The sequence below is a fragment of the Cebus imitator genome, unplaced genomic scaffold (genome assembly GCF_001604975.1).
Source record: "Cebus imitator isolate Cc_AM_T3 unplaced genomic scaffold, Cebus_imitator-1.0 Scaffold375, whole genome shotgun sequence".
In the NCBI taxonomy this organism is placed as follows: Eukaryota; Metazoa; Chordata; class Mammalia; order Primates; family Cebidae; genus Cebus; species Cebus imitator.
Window position 1 is genome coordinate 1,390,765 of NW_016107690.1, and position 2,747 is coordinate 1,393,511.

Sequence of the window (2,747 nt, forward strand, 5' to 3'; positions counted from 1 at the left end):
ATCCTGCCTCAGCCTCCTGAGTAGCTGGGATTACAGGCACGCGCCACCATGCCCAGCTAATTTTTTGTATTTTTAGTAGAGACGGGGTTTCACCATGTTGGCCAGGCTGTTCTCGAACTCCTGACCACAAGTGATCCACCTGCCTTGGCCTCCCAAAGTCCTGGGATTACAGGCATCAGCCATGGTGCCTGGCCATACAAAGGCTTTTATGAAAACCCCTCCCCACCTTTAAAATCATTGCAAGTGTGCCCCTATTGGTAGATACAGCATTTGTAACCTTAACATTATGGCTGCCGGGGAACATGCAGGCTGGAATGCAGGAGAGGTGGGGGGAGGGACCTGCTGCGGCAGGAGCTGGCCTCACATGCGGCTCACAACTCCAGTAGGGAAGATGCTCTGTGGGCCGCATCAAATGGGAGCCCTCGGATCAGTGATACTGTGTTCAAATTCATGACCACATATCACATGGCCTAAAAGTTTAAACTATTGCACAAATGAAGCTGAGACATACCCGTGTTTATTGTTACGGGAGGTCATTACTGTTGACTCCAGGAATGCACAACTGTGTGTGTAGTGCTCCCCACTGTTCAAACATCCGAGGCTGGGCACGGTGGCGCACACCTGTAATCCCAGCACTTTGGGAGGCTGAGGCGGGCAGATCACGTGGTCAAGAGATTGAGACCATCCTGGCCAACATGGTGAAACCCCATCTCTACTCAAAATACAAAAATCAGCTGGGCGTGGTGGCAGGTGCTTGTAATCTCAGCTACTCGGGAGGCTGAGGCAGGAGAATAGCTTGAACCCGGGAGGTGGAGGTTGCACTGAGTCGAGATGGCGCCACTGCACTCCAGCCTGGAGAGAGTGAGACTCTATGTCAAAACAAAACTAAGCACCCCTGCGTTCCTGAGTAGTGCTTAGGTGAACACCTGTTAGGGGAAGCGTGTGCGCCCGCCGCCGTCCGCAGGGAGGATCCACAAGGCATCCCCGCACTTCCTGTGGTCACACTTGTCAGTTTACTCTCCCGGAAAGCCCTTATTTCCATGTCAACCAAGGCTTTGCCGTCTGTCACGTCTCTCTCTTTCCACAAAAATGTAAGAGCAAGGACTACAGAAACTTGTTTTACGTCTCTGTACTCGGAGCCTGCGCGGTCTCAACTGTGTGTACTTTGTGACTGAAACGTTTGCCGTGTGAGTGAGGGACGCTTGGAGGTCAGCATCAGGCACGGAGCATGGTCTGTGTGTGGAAAAGGCTGGGTTTGCACCGTGCGCCTGCCTTTATCCCTCGCTGGGGTTGGGATCTCTGGTGCTTCACCAAAATGTGTGAGCCTCAGCGTTTATCTTACCAAGTGTGATGAGTAACTGAACTTACAAATTTCAGTTGTTGGCCAGGCGCGGTGGCTCACACCTGTAATCCCAGAACTTTTGGAGGCCAAGGCAGGCAGATCACAAGGTCAGGAGATTGAGACTATCCTGGCTAACACGGTGAAAGGTCATCACTACTAAAAATACAAAAACTAGCCAGGTGTGGTGGCAGGCACCTGTAGTCTCAGCTACTTGGGAGGCTGAGGCAGGAGAACCCCCTGAAGCCGGGAGGTGGAGGTTGCAGTGAGCTTTCACTCTAGCCTGGACAACAAGGGCGAAACTCTGTCTCTAAAAAAACAAAAAAGTGTATGAACTGGTACATACCTTGTAATGCTAATAAATAGTGCCTTAATTGACAAAATTACAAAGCTCATTTCATATTGCATAATTACAATGGAATATTTAAATGGTTTTGTTGGGGGAAATGGCAGTGGACGGAGGCTTACCGAGTGCCTATGGAAAATGGTTCCAAGTGCTGGGAACAGCCAACCACTGCGTCAGGCCCCTGGGGAGGCCAGCTTCCCCAGGCCTTCCAGTTCCAGGTGCAGAGTGACCTTGACTCCGCTGCGGTATGTTACATGCTCAAGGGCTTCAAACGCCTTCTGTAGCATTACAAAGGAGCCAGACTTGCAGGCTCCCTCCCGCAGCGCCTAGAACGCCAGCTGTAAATACCCACATGCTTCTGCTTCTCAAAGAAACTCACAAAGCCGCCACTGCTAGCAGTCTTTAGAATGACTTGCCAGCTCCTGTTCACCGACCTCGGCTCCGCCATCATGCCACCCCCTCCCCACCATCACCTCGCCTTCACCCCACCATCTGCTGACTGCTCAAAGTGAGTGTGACCAACTGGAAAACCTAAGCTCGGGGCCTCCACTGCCTCCAGTACAAGCAATGGCCCCCTGGTCACACTTTCCTTCTTAATCTTTTTCTCATTCCTCTGTCGCCACTGAACTTGGAGTACCCTCAGGTGGCAGGTGGGGGCTGGCTCCCCACATATTTTCAGAGTAAAAAATATTAGTATACAATTTGTCTGAACATGGTTGATAGAATATTTCTAGGAAACAATTACCAAGGAATTTGATAGTCTATTGTTCTTAATGGCATATAATTAAGCAGATTATTGAACGCATACTTAAGGGTTACACTCAGCTCTGAGTAACAGGAAGCTCCAACAGGCTGCCTGATGTGACAGAGGTGGTCAGCCTTACGTGGATGGACTAACTCCGTGGTCATTCAGCTGTGCTGTATGAGATCAAACGTGTGTGTGCTTTCTGGCTGCTGTGGAGGCCGTCATGCTTGTCCGCACACAGAACCATAAGCTGTACTGAGAGAACAAATTGTTTAGTAGAAAAATAAGGTAAGACCTGGCTGGGCGCGGTGGCTCAC